Genomic DNA, 12,902 nt, shown 5'->3' on the forward strand with positions numbered 1-12,902 from the left:
ACTTTAATGGCAGCCCAGTCTTAGTCCTTAGGGTTAAAATTTGATTTGGCCCACCCTTTGCAGCTAGAACAGCTTCTGGGAAGGCTGTCCAAAAGGTTTAGTGTGCCTATGGGAATGTTTGATCATTCTTCCAGAAGTGCATTTGTGAGGCCAGGCACTGATGTTGGATGAGAAGGCCTGGCTAGCAGTCTCTACTCTAATTCAGCCAAAGGGTGTTCTATCGGGTTGAGGCCAGGACTCTGTGCAGGCCAGTCAAGTTTTTCCACCCCAAACTTGCTCATCCATGTCTTTATGGACCTTGCTTTGTGCACTGGTGTGCAGTCATGTTGGAACAGGAAGGGGCTTTCCCCAAACTGTTCCCACAAAGTTGGGAGCATGAAATTGTCCAAAATGTCTTGGTATGCTGACGCCTTAAGACAGGGATCCTCAAACTATGGCCCTCCAGCTGTTGCGGAACTACACATCCCATGAGGCATTGTAAAGCTCTGACATTCACAGACATGGCTAGGCATGATGGGAATTGTAGTTCTTGAACAACTGGAGGGCCATAGTTTGAAGACCCTTGCCTTAAGAGTTCCCTTAACTGGAACTAAGAGGCCAAGCCCAACCCCTGAAAAACAATCCCACATCATAATCCCACTCCACCAAATCATTGGGACCAGTGCACAAAGCAAGGTCCATAAAGACATGGATGAGTGATTTTGGGGTGGAGTAACTTGATTGGCCTGGACAGAGTCCTGACCTCAACACAACAGAACACCTTGCAGATGAATTAGAGATGAGACTGTAGGTCAGGCCTTCTCGTCCAACATCAGTGCCTGACCTCACAAATGCACTTGGAAGAATGGTCAAACATTCCCATAAACACACTCCTAAACCTTGTGCACAGCCTTCCCAGAAGAGTTGAAGCTGTTATAGCTGCAAAGGGTGGGCCAAATGGGTTTTGAACTCAAAACTAATACTGGGATGCCATTACAGTTCATGTGCGTTTAAAGGCAGGCGTCCCAATACTTAGGCCAATATATTGTATATTGCTTGTGACACTGAGCATGGCTATGGACTTAAGGCTGGTTCACACTACAGAGATGCAGAGAACATGTGTGAGGGTGGCTAAGTGGGTAGCAGTTCTGTCTAGCAGCACCTGGGATGTTGGTTTAATTCCCCAAAATGCTAATCCTTGTGTTGAAGTTTATATGTTCTCCCTGTGTGGGTTTCTCACCACAATCCAAAGACATGCTGGCATTTTATTTGTCTCCTGTTAAAATAGGTTCTAATGTAAGAAAGTTAATTTTGGACTTTATAATGGAAGCTCATTGCAGCCAGGGACTGATGTTAATGTTTATTAGCACTAATCATGCCCAGGGACTTGGACATTTCAAATTTTAGGGTTTACACTGCACGGGTACATATGCTTAGAAAACTGTTGCTTTGTTTATGTGGATGCAAATGGACTTTGATCTTTGTCTTGTAGTTGGAGATTTGATGCACATAGCCAAGGGCTAACACAGTTGCGAATAGTATTATGTGTTCATGCTCATCAGGTGCAATCACTTTAGACATACATGAAGAGATAGATTGAAAGATACTGGTGGGCGTGTACTTCTATTGGGTGTGTCAGTGTGCTAACAATACAAACTCTCTTATATAAAGGCCTGCAGTAGGGGGGTTCATTTGGCCTGAGAAGGTCAGGTTTTTTGCTGTGATTTGTGGGGGAGAAGGAATGATATTGTGCATATTGACAAATGCCCAACTAGGGATATTTGATGAAATTCTTGTGCATTTTTTCAATCAAAAGTGGGTTTATGTGGCCATGCTGTCAATGTTGTGCGTGTATTGTTCCTGTCTGTTCATGCAAACATCGTTTGGAAGCATCTGCTGACCTACTCTTTTTGATCTTGTTGTTTAATCGTGTACACCGAAATGCAGCTTCCAGCAGAACATGGTCACCAATGTATGTATGTGTGGATTGTGGGCTGGTGGTGGGTGTTTTAAATAAGTCTTTTTTGTAATATTATGTTGGAATGCTTTGTAAGAATGACTGTTAAGTATGTTTCTATAATCTTGCAGATAAAAATGTGATGTGTTGCCCATTATATACTGAAATTAAAGCTGTGTCCACTCTAAGGTTTTGTCAAATTTTAGATTGTAAGCTCCTATGAGCAGGACCTTTAAAATCCCAATGTAGCACCATATATCCTATCCAAATTTTTTTGAAGCTAGTAAATGAATGTACTTTTTTTTTTTTTCTGCTTGTAAAATAAAAGTACATTATTGAGCTTTGTAGTGGTGGTTTTTTTTTTTCTTCTACTTTTCTTTCTCTTTAGTTTTTGTGGGTGGTGGTTTTAGGAAAGTGCAATATCTCTTATATTTTATTTCAATATGTATTTGTGCACCAAAAAATCATCTCCTTGCCCTGGTTCACATTGATGCTACTTTGAAATCGCGCTACTTCACTTGAAGTAGTGCGATTTCAAAGTAGCAAGGTCAGCATGATTTCAGGTGCTACTTGATAGACATTTGAGTGGCTTCATACACAAATGTCTATTGAAGTCGCACCTGAAATCGGCAAAAGTAGTGCATGAACTACTTTAGCAAATTGGTGCGGTGCCACAAAATTGGTGTCGCATCGATTGGAACAGTGCCATTGCTGCCAATAGTCATGCAATTTGATCTCTCAAATTGCATGACAAATCGATCCAATGTAAACCTAGGCTTCTGCACACCTGCAAGTAAATGATAAAGGTGGAATCTTTATATATAACAGCTGTGGAGAATTGCAGGTAATGAATTCAGATGGTGGATAGGCAGTGTTGTATGTGTCAGCTTTAGTTCACATTGGCGCGATTTGACATGTCAAAGCGGTGGCAATTGCACTGTTTTAATTGGTGCAACTTTGGGGTGCAATTTGTATTGATATCAGTGCAGAAACCTGCACAGATGTCTCTGAAATTCCCCCTGCAGTCGGGAGTCCATTAGAAATACAAATTTGCATATCTGCAAATAAACAAAAATAATAAAATTCTAATAGTGGTTGCGATCAAATATTCGCAGCAGCGATCAAAAGAGTGTGGTTTCGCTTTCTGACCCAGAAATAAGTCATTGTAATCACCCAGAAGTTCCTGTGCTGGTCAGGATCTCCATCTAGGTGGACATGGTGAGGTCCCTCTTTAGCAAAGAGGAGGTGCTGCTTATTTTCCAGATAAGGGTATGATATGTACTTGTGCTTAATCAATGTGGGGGTGGATGTGGTAGTTAGATTTGGTGTAGGTGGGGTTCATTGATTTTGGCATCCCCACACATTTGCTTCTGGCCCATGTGCACACATCACTTCCTGCATTTGTTCTGATGTAAATGCAAGTATAAATGAGAGCTCCTTTCTATTAAAATATATATGACTTGTTTCACAGTTGGGCGACTTTCAACCTCCGAGTTGCTTGACAAGTTGTACCCCATGATTCTCAATGATAACTAGGGATGGGCCGAACATCCCCCCTGTTCGGTTCGCAGCAGAACATGCAAACAGACAAAAAAATTTGTGCGAACACCGTTAAAGTCTATGGGACACGAACATGAATAATCAAAAGTGCTAATTTTAAAGGTTAATATGCAAGTTTTTGTCATAAAAAGTGTTTGGGGACCTGGGTCCTGCCCCAGGGGACATGTATCAATGCAAAAAAAGTTTTTAAAAATGGCTGTTTTTTCGGGAGTAGTGATTTTAATAATGCTTAAAGTTAAACAATAAAAGTGTAAAATTCCTTTAAATTTCGTACCTGGGGGGTACCTGTAAAGTGGCGCGTGTTTCCCATGTTAAGAACAGTCTGACAGCAAAATTACATTTCTAAAGGAAGAAAAAAGTCATTTAAAAGTGCTAGTGCTAGTGGTGGTGTTCTGCCGAGAAAGTTCCCCCCGGCGGATAAGGACTCCCCTGTACTGCGCAGGTGCAGCGCTTGCGCAGTACGAGCAACCGAAAATAGCCGAAGCTGGACACCTGTGAGTCAGCTGTACAGGGCGCCTGTAACAGGGCCCCTCACGGGCTCGCCACGCTTCGGGCACGGTCTCGCTTCGTTCGGCATATTTTTATTCTAACTCTATGTCCACTTGGATGGTGGGGCTTGAACCTGGACTCAAGGCAGAATGTAGTGCACAGGCGCCGTGTAGAGCTGACGATCAGCTGTTCAACTTCGGAGATTTTCCGCGGCTCCGTAGTCGTTCGTACTGTGCAAGCGCAGTGCATGCGCAGTACAGGGGGGTCCTTATCCGCCGGGGGAACTTTCTCGCCAAGACACCGGCTATTAATGAATTGTCGGTCCCGACAATACACATAAAAGTTCATTGATAAAAATGGCCCGGGATTCCCCCATAGTCCATTACCAAGCCCTTTGGGTCTCGTATGAATATTAAGGGGAACCCCAAACCAAAATTAAAAAAAAAATACGTGGGGGTCTCCCCAAATTCCATACCAGGCCCTTCAGGTCTGGTATGAATATTAAGGGGAGCCCAGGCCAAAATTTTTTTAAAAAATGGCGTGGGGTCCTCCCTCAAAATCTATACCAGACCCTTCAGGTCTGGAATGGATTTTAAGGGGAACCCCGCGCCAAATTTTTTTTTAAAATGGCGTGGGGTCCCCCCAAAAATCCATACCAGACCCTTATCCGAACACACAACCTGGCAGGCCGCAGGAAAAGAGGGGGGGGGCGAGAAAGCGCCCCCCCTCCTGAACCATACCAGGCCACATGCCCTCAACATTGGGAGGGTGCTTTGGGGTAGCCCCCCAAAGCACCTTGTCCCCATGTTGATGGGGACAAGGGCCTCATCCCCACAACCCTTGCCCGGTGGTTGTGGAGGTCTGCGGGCGGGGGCTTATCAAGGGGACCCCCAGATCCCACCCCCGTGTGAAATGGTAATGGGGTACGAAAGTACCCCTACCATTTCACAAAAAAAGTGTCAAAAATTTTAAAAATGACAGAAGAAGAAGAAGATGGAGGAAGAAACCGAAGGAAGATAGAAGATAGAAGAAAGAAGAAGCATTTAAATAAAGGAATTGTCAACAATTGTCTCTTGTCATTTTTAACATTTTTGACACTTATTTTGTGAAATGGTAGGGGTACTTTTGTAACCCCTTACCATTTCACACGGGGGGCGGGATCTGGGGGTCCCCTTGTTAAAGCGGGCTTCCAGATTCCGATAAACCCGCCCGCAGACCCCCACAACCCTTGCCCTTGTCCCCATCAACATGGGGACAAGGTGCTTTTGGGGGCTACTCCAAAGCACCCTCCCAATGTTGAGGGCATGTGGACTGGTATGGTTCAGGAAGGGGGGCTGCTCTCTCATCCCCCCTCTTTTTCTGCGGCCTGCCAGGTTGCGTGCTCGGATAAGGGTCTGGTATGGATTTTTGGGAGGACCCCACGCCATTTTTTTTTTATTTTGGCGCGGGGTTCCCCTTAAAATCCATAGCAGACCCCACGCCATTTTTTTATAAATTTTGGTTCGGGGTTCCCCTGTGGGGAATTCCCATGCCGTTTTTATCAATGAACTTTTATGTGTATTGTCGGACCGGCAATTCATTAATAGCCGCGAGTAGCTTTAAATTACTTTTTTCCTTTGAAATGTAATTTTGCTGTCAGACTGTTCTAAACACGAGAAACATGTGCCCCTTTACAGGCATACTAGAGACACCCCACAGGTATGAAATTTAAAGGAATATTACATTTTTATTGTTTCACTCTAAGCATTATTAAAATCACTGCTCCCGAAAAAACGGCCATTTTTAAAAAAAATTTTTGCATTGATTCATGTCCTCTGGGGCAGGACCCGGGTCTCCAAACACTTTTTATGGCAAAGAACTTGCATATAAGCCTTCAGTGAGAACTTTGGATTTTGCAGGTTCGAGCCCCATTGACTTCCACTATTCCAGCATATGTGATCTGACAGGCATTATTGCTGGCAATAGCGCTGCTTTCCATTTGCATTAGCGCTGACTTTCTGAGAGTTGAAGTCTTTCTGGCTTTTTATGAGAGTTATTTTTTTGGTACTGCAGGATAATTTTTTGGCGCTATAGTAAATGACCCCCACTATGAATTCATTGAAATGTATGACAATGTTCCCGCAATGTATTTCTCTGTTGTTGATGATATTAATATAGATATAGTATGTTTTGCTTTATAATTTATATAGTACTTTCTAATTAAGTGTTTTTAACAGATTCTAATAATATAAGATTGTTCTTGTCATTATTAGATTTTATATTAAAGTTAGTGTAATTAATCTATATACAGTTCTACAAATATTAGTTTAGGATGCTGTTGCTATATAACCCCCTCTGCTTTGTAGATGTTTCTTGCTGTGTACTCCGTGCTCCTGGTCTGTGAGATGCCATTGGCTGACCATGAGGAGGGGCAGGGGGTTCTAGCATATAAGTTCATCATAGGAGTTGAGGGTATTACCTGAAGAAGGAGGCCACACCTCCAAAACATGTTGTCATAGCAACTGCATGAAGCATGCTAGAGGAGATAGCTGTATCACTGTGCATCCCCTCCCCGGCCACAAGTGACGTCACGCAGCGATGGCTGGTCCGTGCGAGTGCTTGATCGGCGTGTGACACAAGGAAGTAAGCGGCTTGTGCTTACACACACAACCCTTCACCAACCCGCAAGTTGCTGTGAGCCAACTGATCCTTACAGACCAGGAGAGGAGGCTTCTATTGGAGCTGTTCATGCTTTTTTACATCGGATGTTTGTGGGTGCAACCCTCGTTTCCATATATTGTATTTTATCAATTAAATGGTAATACACTAGGGCTGGCGTGCGCTCTCTCTTGCCTTATATACTTTCAGATTTATGTCTGCCACCCAGTGGACTTGTGGGAGAGCTGCAACACCTAGAGAGGAGAACATATATTCACCTGTTACTATTGGAATAGGAATAGTGGGGACAGCGCTACACTTGGTTTGTTTTGTGTGTTTGGTCTGTTTGGAAACATGCCTGTTGAACCAAAAAAGGGCTATTTCTAATGTGTCCAAAAAAAATGTTATACAACAAAGATGTTGGTTTGTTCAAAAACCCTTTTCTAATGCACATGTGAATTTGCTTTTGAGTAAAATGTTTTCTACTCAACAATGTGTGGCTTCTTATTTCAATACTCAAAAGCAGTTTTTGTAGTAAGTTGGTGTTTACAGTGACAATGGGGGTTATTTACTAAAGGCAAATCCACTTTGCACTACCAGTGCACTTTCATTGCAGTTTCAAGTGCACCTTTGCAGTGCACTTGGAGTGCAAAGTGGATTTTCCTTTAGTAAATAACTCCCACGGTGCTTTTTAATTTGCCACAATCTCGCCATTTTCGTGACTACCAAAAAATCACAAAAGAAAGAAACACAAGCAGTAAATACAAGGAAATATTATTTCTGTTTATCCAAAAAAATGTATTTTTAAAATGTTTCTAGATTGTGTGGCATATCAATGGCCCCCCTACCCTCAAAGTACTCCAGATATTTTTGTCTCACTTCGTGGGCATTTTGAGGGGACAAGCCAGGACGGCCAGCTTCAAGTGCCATCAGGGTTGAAGGATCAGGAAATCCGGCCTCAGTTGGGACTGAGGCCACATAGTTTGTAGCATTTTTCAAAGAAAATTTTGCATAATGCAGCAGGCAAGCACAATATGGTTGAGTTTATATTCTGCCATGTGTATTGGTGTCAGAAATAGGTGGAACCAGCTCGCCATTATCCCGAAAGCGTTCTCCACCACTCTTCAGGCTCTGGCCAGCCGGTAATTAAAAACCCTCTGGTCCGGGGTGAGGGTGCTCATAGGGAGTGGCCGCATAAGATGGTCCCCCAGTGCAAATGTTTCATCCGCAATGAAGATGAACGGGAGTCCTTCCACATTGTCTTCTGGAGGTGGCAAGCCCAAGCTGTCATTCTGAAGCTGTCTGTAAAACTCTGTGTGAGCAATGACTCCACCATCCGACATACGCCCATTTTTCCCCACGTCCACATACAGGAACTCGTAAGTAGCCAATACCACTGCAAACAACACAATGCTATTAAACCCCTTGCAATTATAATAGTATAACCCCGAGTTGGGGGGTGGGACTATGTGGATGTGTTTCGCATCTATTGCCCCTCCGCAGTTGGGAAAGTCCCACCTCTGGACAAAGTGGGATGCCACAGTCTGCCATTCCTGTGGCATTGAAAGGAAACTGTGGAGTCAAACAAGAAAAAAAATTAATACTTTTGCACATTACATTGCAAGCAGATTAGACACAAACATTCTTGGCCAACATCAATATAACATTTATTTTAAGGAATACTTAAAGACAAAAATATAAGGTCCACTTATCAAATTCCTCACCCCCCCCCCCTGAAGGCCAATTGTAAAAATTTTAGGGGGGGAGATGTTTTGGACAGGTAACCCTCTCCACTTCATTGAGAGCTGAATGCATAAATAATGTGTGTTTCTTTGGCCAGCCCCTCCTACTTTACACTATTGGCAGCTCACTGGACAGGTAAGAAGTGTCATAATACGAAAATATGAATACACACTGTCCTTATTGAAGCACATATTTACATTACACAATTACCTATAAAGAACAAAACTTTAAACAGTACCATTTGAAAGTATTCAGGCAGGACCTTTCACTACATGCTTTGGTGAATTCATCCATAAATATGACCACAAAAGAGTTAGGTATAGTGTGTATGGTTTGGGTAAAGTCAGCAGATAGAGGATTGGTATCGGTTGACTTAGCGGTTGGGGGGAGGGAGGGTTCCAAATGATTTTGGGACCCCCAAAAAAAGCCTCTGGCACTCTGCGTGAATTTAAGCACACAAATAACATTTGTACACATTTTAGGGGGTGTTTAGGGTAAAGCACTACAATGGAGCTGACAAAATACATTGTTAAGTGACTAGGCTAGATGTGTGAGGGCCCAGGATAGCATGCTGGGGAGGTTAGTGAAGGCAGATATGCATGAAGGACAAAAAGGGAAGTTTAAAAAATGTAAGCTTGCATAAGGATAGAGAGGAAAGGATAAAACTTACCTTAATATAGTCCTTCTGCAGGACCTGAATGATGGCAGAACAGGTCTCTGAAATAAAGATCCCCAGAGCCTGGGGGGAGATGCCTGTCGGGAACTTGATGTCCTGCAGACTTCTCCCTATCACCAAGTATCGCAACATAGCAACTAGCCTCTGCTCGGGAGTGATGGCTTGCCGCATGCAGGTGTCCTGCCTGCTAATATAAGGGAACAGCAAGCCAACAAATGGTGAAAAAGGGGGTCCGTCATCTGGAGATAATTCCTGAAATCATCAGGATTATTCTGATGGATCTCCCACAACAAAGGCATATGAGAGAATTGATCACGCTGGAGCAACCAATTCTTCATCCATGAACTCCTCCCCACCCTGTTCATGGACTGGGCTTGGGTCAAAGCAAGAACCTCAACACCAAGCCCCCGCACAGCACAAACTCTACGACAAGTAAGTAACCACAACATGGCTTCAAAACAGTCAGCTGGTCAGAACTAACAGAACGCACTGAAAAACAGAAAGGCCTGAGAAGAGCGAGCTGAAAATCAGAAACGTGTGGACAAGAACGCACTGCAAATTCAAATACGTACTATAAAATATGCAGTGAAAAAAAATGCAAACTGACTACACGCACTGAAAACCAGATACGAACCCACAAGCACAAACTGAAGAGCGGTAACGATCGGAAAAGCATGAGTCTGAAAAGCGCGAATCGTCTCTCACCAAACTTCTACTAACACGAGATAAACACAAGATTGGCAGAAGGAGCCCAAAGGGTGGCACACTGGCTATTGAACTTCTTCTTTCTAGTGCCATTGTACGTGTTGTACGTCACCGCGTTCTTGACGTTCACAAATTCCGACCAACTTTGTGTGACCGTGTGTATGCAAGACAAGTTTGAGCCAACATCCGTCGGAAAAAAAACATAGATTTTGTTGTCGGAATATGCGATCGTGTGTACGCGGCATAAGGCCTCTTTTTAGATCTAGTATACAACTGGGGTGTTCAAAATAGCCTTTTTCCAGCAGTACAGAACTACACCATGTAAACCCATTTTTATTTTTCTCAGAAAACCAGACACCTAAGGGTTTGCTATTTATTACTTGACCACCTGGATAATGTTAGGTTGTAGAAAGATGAGTACCACACAAGTATTTTTAGTCCAGAAAAGGTTTATTGATCACAGTGTTTTTCAAGGATTCTAGAGAACCCCCTTCATTAGAACTAATCTGAATAGACAAAGTTTTATCAGAGGATGCTAGATCAGTGACCAAGGCAGGATATATACATCTGAAGTGATTTCAATTACATTATATAAATTATCTGTCCAAAAGTCTCCACAGTTCAAAAATGTTTTGTAAGCCATGATTAGGGATGAGCCGAACACCCCCCGGTTCGGTTCGCACCAGAACCCGCGAACGGACCGAAAGTTCGCACGAACGTTAGAACCCCATTGACGTCTATGGGACTCGAACGTTCGAAATCAAAAGTGCTCATTTTAAAGGCTAATTTGCATGGTATTGTCCTAAAAAGGGTTTGGGGACCCGGGTCCTACCCCAGGGGACATGTATCAATGCAAAAAAAACTTTTAAAAACGGCCGTTTTTTCGGGAGCAGTGATTTTAATGATGCTTAAAGTAAAAAAAAAAAAGTGAAATATTCCTTTAAATATCGTACCTGGGGGGTGTCTATAGTATGCCTGTAAAGTGACGCGTGTTTCCCATGTTTAGAACAGTCCCTGCACCAAATGTCATTTTTAAAGGAAAAAATCTCATTTAAAACTGCTTGCGGGTTTAATGTCATGTCGGGTCATGGCAATATGGATGAAAATCAGTGAGACAAACGGCATGGGTACCCCCCAGTCCATTACCAGGCCCTTTGGGTCTTGTATGGATATTAAGGGGAACCCCGCACCCAAATTAAAATAAGGAAAGGTGTGGGGCCACCAGGCCCTATATACTCTGAACAGCAGTATACAGGCGGTGCAAACAAGACAGGGACTGTAGGTTTGTTGTTAAGTAGAATCTGTTTGTAATTTTGAACATTTTTAACGTGTTTAGCTCCAGCCAAAAAATCTTTTCTAAGCTTTTTGGAAAACATAGGGAAGGGTTATCACCCCTGTGACATTTGTTTTGCTGTCTTTCCTCCTCTTCAGAAGATTTCACCTCACTTTTTTGTCCCAATGAAAAATGTTTTTTGAAAATTTGGGTTTTTTTGTGGAACAAGGATTGGAAAGCATCAGTGGAAAGGAGAAATTGTTTTCCCATATTAACTCTTACAGGAGAGAATTTCCCTTCCTAGGGGTAGATTTCATCTCACTTCCTGTTGTCTCCTTCCGTTTGCAAGTAGGAGTCGTTTGTAAGTTAGATGTTTGAAAGTAGGGTCCTGCCCTATATACTCAGCAGAAATTTGGGCCTTAGGTGTTGCTGTGGCCACAACACTGTAAGCCCTCACAGGGCCCTGCTGTGAAATATTAGATCAAGAATTGTAATTACATGCCCCTGTTGAACAGGAGCTGAAAAATTAGGCCTTAGGCACTGGTGCTGGTGCCACAACACTGCAACCCCTCACAGACACTCTAGTTGGAACGCAGGAACGAGCCCTGCTGCAAATTATTGCTTCAAAAATTGTAATTACACGCCCCTGTTAGACAGGGGCAGAAAAATTGGGCCTTAGGCACTGGTGCTGGTGCCACAACACTGCAACCCCTCACAGACACTCTAGTTGGAACGCAGGAACGAGCCCTGCTGCAAAGTATTGCATCAAAAATTGTAATTACACGCCCCTGTTAGACAGGGGCAGAAAAATTGGGCCCTAGGCACTGGTGCTGGTGCCACAACACTGCAACCCCTCACAGACACTCTAGTTGGAATGCAGGAACGAGCCCTGCTGCAAAGTATTACATCAAAAATTGTAATTACACGCCCCTGTTAAACAGGGGCTGAAAAATTGTGCCTTAGGCACTGGTGGTGGCGCCCAGAACCAAAAATGTTCTTACAAGCTATCAGCGTGATGATTGAGGAGGAAGAGGATAATTACTCAGGGATAGTCACTCAGCATCAGCATAGGCAGTCTTTGAAGGGATCTGAGATTTCAAAAAAAATTATTCGGTTACATCAGCATCAGGTGCTTGGTAGCTGGTGGTGATCCAAGACTCATTCATTTTTATGAAGGTCAGCCGATCGACCGAGTCGGTGGACAGACGCACCCTGTGATCGGTTACCACGCCTCCAGCAGCACTGAATGTGCGTTCCGAAAGAACGCTGGATGCAGGACAGGCCAGTAGCTCAATTGCATACTGTGCAAGCTCTGGCCAGTGATCCATCCTCAAGACCCAGTAACCCAGAGGATTTTCGGTGGGAAAGGTGTCCAAGTCTGATCTTGCCCCTAGGTATTCCTGCACCATGTAAAACAGACGCTGGCGATGGTTGCTGGAACCGATCATACCTTGGGGCTGCGGACCAAAAAATTGTCTGAACGCATCGGTCAGACGGCCACCTTCTCCACCGCTCCTTCTTTGACTGACCGAAGCCTCAGCAACACGTTGTCCAGAAACAGGAGTTTGTAACCTCCCAGTCTCTGGGAACGCGTTGCACAGACCTTTCTGCAAGGCCTCCCGAAGATGTTTCATCCTCTGCTCCCTCTGCGATGGCAAGATAAGGTCCGCAACCTTACCCTTGTAACGTGGATCAAGGAGGGTTGCCAGCCAGTATTGGTCCTTCTCCTTGATACCACGAATACGAGGATCCTTATGCAGGCTTTGCAGGATCAGGGAGGCCATGCAGCGTAGGTTTGCTGAGGCATTCGGTCCGGAGTCCTCTGGGTCACTAAGAACGACATGGTCCGCAGCCACCTCCTCCCAGCCACGTACAAGTCCATG

Source organism: Aquarana catesbeiana, linkage group LG10, assembly GCF_042186555.1.
Source record: "Aquarana catesbeiana isolate 2022-GZ linkage group LG10, ASM4218655v1, whole genome shotgun sequence".
Taxonomy (NCBI): Eukaryota; Metazoa; Chordata; class Amphibia; order Anura; family Ranidae; genus Aquarana; species Aquarana catesbeiana.